General features: G+C 38.1%; 1 non-coding gene across 1 annotated transcript; it reads left to right on the top strand.

Moving 5' to 3' along the window:
* Window positions 1–427: 427 nt before the first annotated feature.
* LOC130679682 (small nucleolar RNA SNORA31) lies at window positions 428–549 on the top strand. Its single transcript, XR_008992705.1, has one exon. It is a non-coding gene; the product is annotated as a small nucleolar RNA SNORA31 (small nucleolar RNA).
* The last annotated feature ends 13,753 nt before the right edge of the window (window positions 550–14,302 follow it).

The following is a 14,302-nucleotide window of genomic DNA, read 5'->3' as shown; positions in this document are numbered from 1 at the left end:
GTTCTCGCAGGTGTGGATGTGGTCTGGATGTTGTCCTGTGTCCTCTGGTCTTTATTCTAGGAAGAGTTGTCTTTGCTATATTTTCATAGATATATGTGGTTTTGGGATGAGATTTCCACTGCTCTACTCACGCCGCCATCTTGCCAAATATTTTCCAGTTACTGTCATTTTTACCATGTATAAAAAACCCCTGGAAAGCTTACAACATAGATTGGTTGGCCCCATCCCTAGAGTTTCAGAGTCTTGAGATCTGAGGTGAAGTCTGAAAAGTTGCAATTCTAACATGCAAAGGTGATGCTGTAATGTTCGTGCATGGACCTGAGAACCACAGCAGTCTATAAAGCAACAAAAGAACAATTAAACGCACTTGAGGGCAAAGAAGTGCTCAACTTCTTTTTTCAACTTTAATTTAAAAAGCATCATTTGCATCTATTTGACAGACCTGGAGCAGTTATTGTCTGCTTCTCAGATTTCCTCTACAGACGAGAAAAGCATCCTCATGTTTTCTGTCTGTCTGATAGTGGCAGCCTAGATTGAATAGGGAAATGTGGAGGGAAAACATGGTGATACAGGAAAAAATTTGCAGAGAAATTTTGTAACTCAGAAATAACTGCAAACAGCGAAGACCTGTTTTACTCAAAAGAAGAATCTAAAATTTGAGTCTACATAAGAAATGATGGAAAATTATTCTCCCACACTCTTGCCTTCCGGTTGATTCCACTTTTAAAGCTTAAAGGTTAAAACTACATTTAAAGCTTAAAGGTTAAAACTACTACAAAAATGTGCATGAGTTGAAGTCTTTAGCTCAGGTGGCTTCCAACTTAAAAATTCTTTCGAGTCTCTGTTATTTGAATCCCTACTGATATGGTAGAGAAGGAAGCTGTTTCACTATAGGCAAATGATGAAACAAAAAAATTAAAAGAGTGATGCAAATTGAGCTCTCTGCTAAACTATATGCATTATCTCATTCACTCCTCATAACAGTTCTTGAGATTGGCACTCTTTCCCCATGTTAAAGCTGATAAAAGGTTTACGACTTTGTGATTTGCCTAAGGTTATACTTCCACTAAGTTGTGAAATCAGACCTTGATCATTTCCTGATACCTAAGGATTTAAAATACATTTATAAGTCAGATTCCAAATAGGCTAAGGTAGAAGAACCAGTACTAACAGCAATATTAACAAAGCCAACTGTTATTACAGCAATTTGATTAGAGTATTACCCTTAAAAAGCCCTATGACATAGGTATTACTATTTTATTTTTTTTATTACTATTTTCATGTTATGTTTGAGAAAACCAGAGAAGCTAAGCAATCTAGTTATATAGCTAGGAAGATATGAACTGAGGATATGGACTCTAAAGCCCGTGTTCTTTATATACCTCCATCAAACCCTATGATCAAGCACAACCTGTCCTAGACCCTTCAGCGGCAATCCAAGTATTTGATACAAACTATTACACTCACATCACTATAAGGTTCTACAAAATGAAAATTCATTGATTCCCCACTGACAACAGAAAAATGCTACAATGAACCACCTTATATATATTATAAACTTTTATGTCTATATACATAGTTTTGCTGGGTCCAAGGGTATATTTATTTTTATAGTTGATTCTTATTTGTATTAAAGCAATATATATCACATAGCTTAATAGAACACATAACAGCTTGACAGCAAATAACATCAGCCCCTGCTCCCACTTTTCCTTCCCTCCACCCTCATCCTACTTGCCAGAGACAGTCATTTCTACTCTTAACTATTTTATATGGTATTTACCTTCACATTCTAAATACACCATGCAGCCATCTTTAGACTCACTGATTTAAAACACTATCCACTGACTTCTTTCTTTCTGTTATATACCCCCTTTCTTTCCTTCACTCTTTCAGTGTATTATAATTTTTGAGTAAATATTGTTTGGCGCTGTTATGATTATATCTACATAAACGTTGGGCTCTGTTGAGTAAAGTAGTAAATTGTTGCTACTTTTGGTTTTCCATATACATTTTTTTGTACAATGTTTAGCTTTTTCTGTAATTGATAATAACCTTTAATTTTTTCCCATTTGCTCGGACTCATTTGGACCTATGGCTAAATCTTCTCAGTTCCATTAATGGCTTTGAAAAATGACTTTCAAGATTAGATTTTTGCATTACCAAATGCAGAAGTTTCCTTCTTTAAATCTTGGAGACATCTCTCCCAGAGTTCTCTATTTTCTTGCTCTGATCTGAGCTAGCTGCTCTTCCAGCCACCTTCATAGCTATTATTCTTTATCATCAACTTGCTATTTCCCTCACTCTTCTGTGGTGGATTTCCTGTTTTCTGAGTTCCATATCTTTTTCCTACTAACTTATTCCCTTGGTAAGTAAATCACATTCTCTAGTAATTTCCTGAAAAAGGATGCATGGTTTGTGGTATATAATGTTTGAGATTTTGCATACCTGGAAATGTCTCTATTCAAATCATTGATAGTTTTGTTAGAGTATAGACATCTAGGTAGAAAATCCTTTCCCCTAAGACCATGGTCTTCTGGCTTTTAATTTGCTGATGAGTGGACCAATGCCATTTTGGTTCTCCTGTGCAGCCTAGTTTTTCAGAAGCTTCCCTTTATCGCCAGTTTCTGAAGTGCTGTTATGACATGACTTGGTGGCTGCTGCTGGATCAGCCAATCTATGAACCTGACAATTTTGCCAGAGAACATTTTGTTCTGGAGGTGATCAAAAGATTTCTCCATTTCCCCACCTTTTTTGACCTGCATTCCTACAATGCACATGCCCAAAAAGGGGGGTGGGGGGAGAGAAAAAGAGAGAGAGTTGCTACTTGTCCAAATACCATTCTACTACTACTATTATGTGTTTCCTCTTTGCAAAGCACAGCTCCTCCTTTGGGAGTGCTTGGAATCTACTATGGCAGATGTGATATGAACTTAAACTCTAATAGAAGAGAGAATTCATAAATGACCTTATAAGAAAAGTGTGACAGCACTTCAAGGGAAGATAAAGTAATTTCAGATGGGAGATGGGAAATATTCTAAGAATGAGGGGATGTTTGGTGAGTTAGGAATCTGAAAAGAGGTCAGGGTAGGGAAGGAAGTTTGCATTTCAGAGGCCCTGAAGTCTGCATGGTTAGTAGTGGTAGAAGGGGTGGAAGAGGCATTCATTTGTAGGCAAGGGTATGTGAAAAGCATAAAGTTGGGAAGATGGAATACACTTCCAAGAATAACAAGTTGACTAGATCCTAGTTGAGACAAGGAGAAATGGGAAATATATGAGAGGAAATTTGGGGCCAAACCATGACAATCATTGGATGCAAACTCATTTGTTAGGGGATATATTATTCTAATCATTTCTTCTCATTTACATATTCATATTCACTGACCAATGAGTATGAACCAGCCCCTGTGCTGGGTATTATGGAGAGACCTGAAAGAGACATGGCTCCTGTCCTCAAGCAATTAACTATCACATGTAAAGTCATATTGTGCTTGTGTTTGTGCCTAAATTCTACAAATGAAGTGTGAATTAGATACATAAGGATCATTTAGAGTGCAGAGAAAACAACAACCAGATTGGCTGGAATCTTCCTAAGGGTATCAATAAAAACCAAATGAGGTATAGAAGTTTACCAGAACTATGGGTGGAGCATTCTGGGCAAAGGAAACTATAACAGGCACAGAAAAGAGAGGGAACATGGCATATTCATTCATATTAAGATTTTTATTGAGTACTTACTATGTACTAGCTACAGTACTAGTCATGCTAGGGGAACTATTGATCTTTCAATACAAATCATGATGTCCCCTCAGGCTGTTAGCTATGTGAGAGTAAGAGTTACCTCTGAATATGCACTGTTGTGCCCAGTACTTATTATTTGTTAAATGAATACATGTGGAAACATGGTAATAGATGTCCATAAAGAAAAGGATCACTACAAGATGACAAACAAATTCATGAGGGAGATATTTTGAGAATTATCAATATATCATGTTAATTAAAACTAGGTTCTCAACACCCAAAAAGCAAATAATCCTATTAAAAGATGGGTGGAGGATATGAACAGACACTTCTCCAAAGAAGAAATTCAGATGGCCAATAGGCATATGAAAAGATGCTCCACATCGCTAATCATCAGAGAAATGCAAATTAAAACCACAATGAGATATCACCACACACCAGTAAGGATGGCCACTATCCAAAAGACAAACAACAACAAATGTTGGCGAGGTTGTGGAGAAAGGGGAACCCTCCTACACTGCTGGTGGGAATGTAAACTAGTTCAACCATTGTGGAAAGCAGTATGGAGGTTCCTCAAAAAACTCAAAATAGAAATATCATTTGACCCAGGAATTCCACTCCTAGGAATTCACCCTAAGAATGCAGGAGCCCAATTTGAAAAAGACATATGCACCCCTATGTTTATCGCAGCACTATTTACAATAGCCAAGAAATGGAAGCAACCTAAGTGTCCATCAGTAAATGAATGGATAAAGAAGATGTGGTACATATACACAATGGAATATCACTCAGCAATAAGAAGAAAACAAATCCTACCATTTGCAACAACATGGATGGAGCTAGAGGGTATTATGTTCAGTGAAATAAGCCAGGCGGAAAAAGACAAGTATCAAATGATTTCACTCTTATGTGGAGTATAAGAACAAAGAAAAAAACTGAAGGAACAAAACAGCAGCAGACTCACAGAACCCAAGAATGGACTAACAGTTACCAAAGGGAAAGGGACTGGGGAGGATGGGTGGGAAGGGAGGGACAAGGGGGAAAAAGGAACATCACGATTAGCAGACTTAATGTGGGAGTGGGGGGCACAGGGAGGGCTGTACAACACAGAGAAGACAACTAGTGATTCTATAGCATCTTACTATGCTGATGGACAGTGACTGTAATGGGGTATGTGGTGGGGACTTGTTGATGGGGGGAGTCTAGTAACCATAATGTTGCTCATGTGATTGTATATTAGTGATACCAAAATAAAAAAATAAAAAAAATAAGTGCACGGACAAAATTGCTCAGAATTTACTGGAGATATGTATATATATATATATATATATATATATATATATATATATATATATATATACACACACACACACACACACACAGACACATCACAATAAAGATATAATATATATAATAAAAATATATATACAATATACAGTATATATAGTAATACAATATATATCATGCATAATAAAAATAATAGCAGGTAAAACTTGCCAATGGAAACGATATTTCCACTTTGCCTTTCTTTAGTCTTTGAATCCTCGTTTAATAGGGATTTGAACTCAGCTCATCCCTTAGGATCTTAGGCCTCTGTGGCTCATCACATAGAAACAGATCTCAGTGGAATATGGATGTAGTCTCAGCCACTTGACCAGAACCGCAAACAAGGCAACTTTATTCTCTCTCAGAGAAACATGTTGACACTAGGAAGGCATGGTCGCAGAAGCATATAAACCACTTAGAACATTGTCACCAAAATCTTAGAGAGATGAGAAGCTTCTATCAAAATACAGCACAGTGGTTCAGATAAGACCTGAAGAGTACTTTAAAATTTTAGGGGCAAAAGAAAGACAAAGTTCTTACCTTGAAGAGACTTATGGTCTTATAAGAATACCACTCTCTAGAGAAAATATATTAGAATTCTCCTAACATGCCTAGCACTGTGATTGGTGGATGGTGGGTACCCCGGGTGTAATTGTGGAATGAATAAATGCATGTGCCATGCACTCTTCCTTCTGTTTCTTTGATTGGGTTCACCAGCTAGGGGATCATTGATGGCTTAAATAAGAAAAGACTTCTCTAGTAACAGAGGCAGACATCCAACAGCAGGAGCGAGGACTGACAGAGAAGTGAGGAAGTAAAGAAAATGAGCAAGACAACTTATACTGTTGTGGAAAGATCATGTTTTTAAGAGATATGCAATTGATTGTTTGATGGCACTTACTGAAAATTAAAATCAGAAAGCTCCATGATTTTACAATGAGAAAGGATTCTTCAGGTTCCTCTTGCCCAAAAAGGGCATTAAAAACAAGTAGTCAGTTTCCTAGTACTCAGTAGCCTAAAAACTTCTCAAGGATAAGGAGCAGGCTATATTTTTTTATGGCATTTCCTGCAGTTTTTAGCTCAGAGTTTGGTACATACTCTATGCTTAGTTAATATTTGTTAAACAAATTAATGTATAAAGAACACATATACCATGTGTTGATTAATTCTGCTTATCCAAAAGTATAAGGGGAGAGAAGCATAATAATAAAAGATGGAAATTGGAAAAAAATGTATCAGTTTGTCTCATTTCATATATAATAGTCCCTATAAAGATATATAAACTGTTGGTAAAAAATGACGGAATGAATGAGCAAATAAATGAATGAAACATTAGACAGAAAAGGAAATGTGCAACATATGTACCACCTTCAGATTACTGGGTTATTTTAACAGTCCGAGGACCTTCCTGGTTGCTGGTGTGCTTGATCAGTCTACATGTGTTTATCAGCATATGGCCTACAACCATTGTCAAGCATTTGTGGATGAATTTAGCAGAAATGACTCTAAGCTGTCTTTGAAGATAAAACATATAAGTGCACCCGGAAGGAAAAGTAGGTCACTCTTCCTACCTTACATTCCCTTACCCAGAGGCATTTGATTGCCAAAGAGTGCCACCTCTCTGCTTATTTTTATTATTCAGAAAAGAACAGGGAACAAGATGCCATCCTTGTCACCATTTTGTAGACACGATCAAGAACCGCAGTAATTGTTATGTGGAGGTGGGAACAGATTCCCACGATTCTTTAACTTAGGTGGAAAGCAGTGCATGCGTCGTGTCATTTGCTTTGTAGGCTGTTAAAGTGATTGACACTGTGGGTTGCATCATGTCATTTTCTTTTCTTGTGTGTGTAAGAGTGCATTATTCTAGGCTTATGTTTGCCAGCTTAAAGAATGGGGCATTATCACTCCCCTTGAGTTCTCTTTTCTAAGCTCCTCCTCTGTAAAAAAAAAAAAAAAATTAGCAGTCCCTGTCTCCCCATGTCTGTGTTAACATGTTTGCTTTCTCTTCTTCAGAGAATGCACTGAAATAAATACCAAGAGGAAGGGATTCATCTCATTTTTAAGAAATGACAAAACCTGTCATATGGACTATAACCAGTGATAGAAACTTCTTCTACATTGTCCCTTACAATGTATTTACTATAACATCCAACACTCCACCCTGGGAGTAGCATACAAATAGAACACAAATACTCAGAAAAAAAAAGGAAAGAGAAAAGCATTTTTTTTTTCCATGCATATATCCAGTTTATATCCTAAAATAGCATTAAAGTTTTAGGTAGATTTATTCAAAAGGTCAGGATTTACATTCTCAATTTGGAATTGATTATTGTTCATTCCATGGTAACTGGCCCAACTTTGCTCAGGTGAAGCATGGGTCTACATATCACTGCACCAAATTGGGCCTGTTTGCCCTTGCCCATTGGAACACCAGTCACGGAGGCACCAGTCTTTTGCAGAGAGAGTTTAACTGGCAAGTGGCTGAACAAGGGTACAGGAGGTTGGTTCAAATCTGTCCTCCCAAGCTCAGATGAGTACAGAATCAATACGGGGGGTTTATACTTATCCAGCAGGGTTTTAGGCAAACTTAGCAGGGGGTTGGTGAAATTAACAGAGTTGGGGCAGGACTTTCTCCTGTGCCTGTGTAGCATGTTAGCATGTTACTACAGACACTGTATGTTAAAACGAAACCTACTCAGAGGTGGAGATTTTAGTAGGGCAATGAAGAAGAGGTAACTTAAGGTCATGTAGAACTGTTTCTGTGCAGGCTTGGGTGAGGGTCCATAGGCTGGACCCCACTGGATGGGTCTGCTCTGGGCGAAGTGGGCTCTAAGGATCCCGCAAAACAGGTCTTTGTCCTAGAAAAAAAGCACAGAAAGCAGTAAAAATTTTAACAATGCAGCAAATGGCAGGGGCAAGAAATTACTTTTGGCTTTTTAATTAAAAGACCATGGTTTCATACCGGCACTGGTAACACACATCGAAGCTTGTGGAAAATCCCTCATGCTGATGATCACTCTGCACCTTGTGCCACCCTGGTGGAAAATGTACAAATTAAAGCATTTATATCTACAACAGGCTACATTCCCAGAAGAGGCAGGATAGCTATTGCCATTGCCTGGACTGTGTCTTGTGTGACCGAAATATCCAGTTATGGCTGCACCAATAGAGACAGAAATTCTAGGAAATCAACGTTTTCAGAACAGGCTTATTTATTCCATCAGTAGCTTGGCAAGGGCAGAATGACTAATTATTAAGAAAGGATCTTCCATATGACTGCCCTTGCACTGTTCACCATGTAAGAACTTATTCACTATGTAAGAACTTGTTCACCATGTAAGAACTTGTTCGTTATGCTTCAGAAGATTGGAGACTGTTGAAAATTAGGCTTGTGGTTGATTGATGATTGTGCATTGAGTCCCCTATACAGAATTTTATTGTTGTTAACAACCATTTGATCAATAAATATGAGAGATGCCCTCTCAAAATAAAAGAAAGGATCTTCCAGAGAAATGTCCAGTATTCCAAGATAGGACATTGAGTCACTGTCTGTATTTTAGAGTCCTGGGGAAAAAAAAAAAAAAAGAACAGAAATGAATATATGTAAGGGTACTTTTAAAATAAGTGTAAACAGAAAGGACACCAGTCTGTATCCACAGAAGGTTCCAGGGGATTTTAAAAGCACTGCCTGCTTGAAAATTACAGCACATAACTTTCTTTTCCCTTTAATTGTATAAAACCTATTTTATGTTTCCTTTTATGACTCAGTATATCATTTCAAGAAAGTGGAATATTATTTCCCCACAAAATTTTCCCCGTTTTCCTTTTCACACCTAATTTAAATTCTCTCTTCCAGTAGTTAAAGCTGGTCATCATGCAGATTACGGCAAGGGAGGAGTATGTAAGACAGGAGGGGCAATAATAGGGAACTTGGATTTCTAAAAGTAGAGAGTCATGTGATCTGCCCATCTTCAAGGTGGGCGAAAGAGGCATGATGCCTTAGATGAGGCAGGATGCCAAGTACAGGGCCCCACCCATTGTCTAAATTTTATTATGGGAATATTTTTATAGCTAGCTTATTTTTATTTACATTACTTACATGTTTACTTTTGAGGTAATGTGTAGAATGCTCCAATAGGAATTCCAATGCTTTTCATTATTTTAGTTTAGCTACCTTTTGAACGGAAAGCTGATGGCTCCGAAATGTTCCTGAAGGCTAAGGATCCCTTTGTGGTTCTTTGATTCTTACCGTTTTCAGGCTTCCTCCTCTGAAACAGCCGCAGTGAGTTCCCATGCTTTGCCTTGGGAAACTTTCCCTCTTACCTCCCATTTGCCCTCTACAATCAAACTTCCTTAAAAAAAAAAAACAGTGCTCTCAGAAACTAAAGCTTTGCACCACTGGGGCCTCACTGCATTCAAGAAGCAACAATTGAATCTTTTACTTGTTCACTACATTCTCATCCCGTTTTGGGGCACTGCATTCTCCAGTTTTATGACTCAGTGGTAGTATTTCATGAATAACAATGAGATAACAACCTATCACTGCACACTCCCTTACAAAATGGTGATATTTAAATGCAAAAATAATTGCCATTTAAAAATAAACACTCTCTTTTTTAAAACACTATCACTTGAAATAAAACTAATCAAGATGTATGAGCTCTACTGCTGGCATTTTTAAAAGTTGGCTTCAGTTTGATTAATACAAATAGGATTGGACCCAAGCATACAAAAACTCTCTAAGTTTCATTGATGTATACAGAAAAGTAAAAGTAACAAGATTCCTATGTAAAAATTAGCAATATGCAGTAGATATAAGAAGATTTAATAAAAGAAATCAGTGTTACACAGTTAGAAATTCAAGGATCAACTGTGCTTTTAATTACTCAGCACATCAGGAATCTGATCTCAATTTTTCAAACCCTGTAGGCAAGTCTTAATTCTTATGGCAAAAATGATCTGGGTAGTTGGAAATATTAAAAATCACAGATAGTCCCAAACCCTTATGGCAACAATTCATTAAGATCTCCTTCCTTGGAGAAATGGTTTTATAAGAGCTACAGATCATTACAAAACTGTCTGGCTTATGTCTCCTCTCTGTTGATTATCCCACTGCAGTCTCCGGGGAAGGCATTCAAAACAGTGAAAAAGTCCAGAGGCAGGAATGAAGAGGAAAGGGACAGAGAGAGCTTCAAGGAGAAGCCATAGGTCTCCCACCAGACTCAGTATAAAGCACAAGATGGCCAGTGCTGAACCCCTCCTGGAGAAGAGCGGAAAGTAGGATCTGTTAAAACATAAGTATGCAGTTAACCTCTGCGAGAAGGTGTGTGCAGAGCCAGGTGGCATTGCCCCAAACTAGAGATGAATAATTTCTAGTTTGGTAACTTCATACAGGGACTGTATTTTAGACATTCTTTTTTCCTCATTTTCTGAGATCCCCTCCTCTTCTAGCCTCAACCAGCACACAAGCTTTGCTCTACTCAAGTTAGGGAAAATTGCAGCACTCTTTCCCTTTCCTTTTCTCTTTATTGTTATCTTTTATGAACAAGTTCTTACATGGTGAACAAATTCTTACATAGTGAATAAGTTCTTACATGGTGAACAGTGCAAGGGCAGTCATCACAGAAACTTTCAGTTTTGATCACGCATTATGAACTATAAACAATCAGTTAAAAATATGAATATTCGTTTGATTTTTATACTTGATTTATATGTGAAACCCACATTTCTCCCTTATTATATTGTTATCTTTTATAGGTGTACCTACTGCCTTATCAGTCACAGCCTGGGCTGAGCAATAATCCACTAAAACCATTTTTCTAACTTCAGAATCACTTCTAACTTCAGATTGATTTTCTTGATTAACCATTAATTTTATCTTCAAAACTTCATTTTACAAAATGTAGATAAATGTCCTGTCTTCATGCTCTCTATTCAACAAGAATCTAGAAGACTCTAAGCAGACTTCATCATTCTCTTTCTCTTTCAGCGGTCTGCCAAATATGTGTTTGTGTATGCACTTGGCAGTAATTATCATCAGGATGTTACAAATACATTCCCATAATGGACAAATGAAATCATGCTTAGGAATGCCAAAGGAGCATAGTGACTCATAGATCACTGACCCGGGAGGGATTTTCCTCCCTCAGACGCATTCTCTTCGGCCAGGCATGCAGTTTGTAGAGAGACAGGTGCACATAGCACATATCAAGTAGTGAGATAGGAAGACTGTCCTGCCAGTGGGTCTCAGCCCCGGGCAAGTTCACTGTGGATTCAATGAGACCAAAGAAATGACAGTTGAACGTTCTGGGGCGAAAGGGTTATACCCAACTTTATTCCCACAGTGGCAGGTCAATCACTAGAATCCCATCCACTCAGAGTCTGCATGTAGCAAGCCGGTTTCTGCCTCTGCAGCCGTCTCAGTCTCTGTCCTCGGCACTGCCACCACTCCAGCCTCTCCTCCATTCTCCTGCAGCCTTGCAGCCATGCCACTGTGTCACCCAGAGCACTGGGCGGAGCTCTTTATATAGAGTCAATAACAACGTATTGCCCACTCGTGTGTAGTGAGCTAGTCAATCAGGGCCAGGTGAGAATCCTGACCACAGGAACCTTCACTTTACCCACAAGGGGTATTGATCTAACTATTGAGATAATTAGTTGAGTCACTCTGGGCAATTGATATATAACAACTGCAATAATCTCGCTGATGCGTTTTGAAATCTTGCAAAAAATAATTGCCTTCTTTCCTTCCTTTATTCCTTCCTTCCTGCCTTCCTTCCTTCCACAAGGCGTGCTGATAAAATAGTAGGCAAGATAAACTCAGACATTGACTGGGAGCTTACAGTCCAACAGGAAAGTAACATAATTACAAAAGTCAGAACAGGAAAAACAGGGTAAAATTGGTACATCCAGAAGTCAGTCATAAGTAATTGTCTAGGGTCTGGGTGGTAGTCCAGGAAGACTTCCCTAGGTAAGTGACTTTCAAAGTGACACCTGAAGAATGATTAAAAGTTAACTGGGCAAATGGCACAGCAGGGAAGATGTGAGGAAATAGACAATAGAGTCAGGTAGAGAAAAATGGATATAAAGAGGACTCCTCACAGAGCCTGACCCTTTGAAAAACAAAATGAGGTTGGAGAAACTGAAGCACAAAATGCAAAGGAATGAGCAGTGATAAGAATATGAATATAGGCAAGAACCAGATCATGAGTATTCTTATTAGCTGTGTGTTGATTCAGACAAGGAAGGTGTCTAATTCAATTTTACTTTAACCAGAGCAATTTTTGTTTGAGCACTACAGTAAAGATCAACTAGCTGTTTACCAAATCTGTTTCCCATTCCTCCTAGACATATAGCTAGTCAATGTGTTCCAGTTTCCCTTGCAAATAGTTTTGGCTGTGTGTCGAGTTCTGACCAATAGAATGAAGGAAGGTTGTTCCAGTCCTGGCTAAAACAACCTGTGCAGTTCTCCTTTCTCCCCCTTCCACTATTAGACAGTGATGCCCAGGGTGACCTTGGAAGCCATGTAGAAAGCACATACCCTCAACACACACACACACACACACACAAAATACCCAACATAGAGTGGATGTTAAAAGGAATACATCTCTATTGTACTAAACCTTTGAGATTTTGATGTTCATTTATTACTCCAGTGATTCTTAGAATGTGGTTTTGAGACCAGCAGTGGTGTGATCTGGGAATTTAAGAAATGCAAATTCTGGAGCCCCGACCTCACACCTACCTAATTGAGTCAGAGACTTTGGAGGTGGGGCCAGCAATCTGTGGATTAGAAGAAGCCTTCCAGGTGATTCTGGTATGAGTTAAAGTCTAAGATTACTTCATCATTTTTGTTACCTTAACCTATTCCACCTAGTAACAGAAGTCAGGTTCAGTTAATTCAAAGAACACAACCAATTCAGCATTTCCTTAGTCAGCTCAAACCACATACATTTTCAAGGCATAAGATTGGGTCCATCTGAACCTTAGTTATTATTGTCCTTTATTCATCTATGGAATACTTTACAATCTGTTTTTTCTGTTCTTCTTTTTACTTGACTGGCTCTGGTTGTTTTTCCATGATGATTGCTCTTTTTTTTGTCTTCATTATGCCAACTTCTTCAAGTTGGGCCTGCAAGCAACATTTGCATCTTCCTTTACACACAGGAAGACCTTCATGCTCCCTTCAGGGAACCCCAAATGCCCACATAGCTATCTCTACTATACCCTTCCATGCGATGGCAGGATAGGAGAACTCCTTAAGGTTTTCAAGCCTCTGAGGTTCTCTCTGGGGTGTTTGGTACAGGTGTTCTGTTCTCTGAGTTTTATTCTTCTCTAGCCAGACTTGCCTGTGGAAGGACAAGAACAGGACCCTGTTGTAGGGACAAATAACATAATCTAAATATATGGCTTCCTTTTTAACTAGAAAACAACATACAGGCTAATAAGCCCTGTGTCTTAGTTTTAATGAAGTCAAAAGATACTAGAAAATTAAACTAGGAAGAAATATTTATAATATTTATAACCACAAAGGACTAATATACATATAGTATGATAATATATATCATATAATATGTGATAATATATATTGCTAATAAAAAGAGAAAAATCTTAACATTTACCTGTTTATATCTGTATATCAGCATATATTTTACCAATAATAGAAAATACGAGTATACCAACAGAAGAATGGAGGGAAAAGCAGAGACAGCTATGAACTGAAAAGAAAATACATATGGCTAATCAATGTACCTAGCCACATTAGTGCTTTGGAGAAGGAAATCAAAGCCATAAAGATAAGTAAATAGACCACACAGATATAATTTGATTCCATTTAACTGGAAAAAAACAAAAAGTCAGGCAATTCCAGAAGAGATGAACATGATATCCAAACAGAGCTCATTAATACCAGACTTCAAACCCTTTAGCATTATCTACTCTGATGCGTATCTTAGGAAGCTGCCATGAACCAGCAATTCCCCTCTTATTTTCCCAAGGGCAACTCTTGCTCATGTATTCAGGAGCCAGATTTCAGTGGAATGAAAAACACCAAATTTGGGAGACAATTACCACTGGGAGGAAGGCAAGAGGATGAGACAGACAAGGAGCGCAGAAGTAGATAGTAGGTTATGCATGCTCTTGCATTGCCAAAAATAAAACACAATGCATGAACCAATGACTGTGTTTCATAAACTAAGGATCATGATTCATTCAATTCCAAGCGTGTAAGTAC

The sequence above is a fragment of the Manis pentadactyla genome, chromosome 11, assembly GCF_030020395.1.
Source record: "Manis pentadactyla isolate mManPen7 chromosome 11, mManPen7.hap1, whole genome shotgun sequence".
Lineage (NCBI taxonomy): Eukaryota > Metazoa > Chordata > Mammalia > Pholidota > Manidae > Manis > Manis pentadactyla.
This window is presented reverse-complemented; position numbering and strand designations above follow the sequence as displayed.